Here is a 279-nt window from a genome sequence, read left to right on the forward strand (position 1 = left end):
ATTGGTTGCAGCCATTGCTGGGCTTGACCTTTTCATTTTTTAATGGGAAGTGTTAGGCTCGGCAGGGGGTACATTTTGGAGCGTTCGCTCCGCCTTAAACCACTAGGAGCATAGCTCCCCTATGGGGCGGAGCTCCACGATATAGAACGATTAGTTACCGGAGTGTAACTCCAGTTCTATGAGTGGAGCGGAGCCCCATAGGACTTAAGGCCCTACCGACCCTCTCTAGTCTCGCTGAAGATAATATCTCGGGAGGCAGATTGAGGGAACGGGGTTCCT

This window comes from Coregonus lavaretus (genome assembly GCF_964263955.1).
Source record: "Coregonus lavaretus genome assembly, chromosome: 6".
NCBI classification, from domain to species: Eukaryota; Metazoa; Chordata; class Actinopteri; order Salmoniformes; family Salmonidae; genus Coregonus; species Coregonus lavaretus.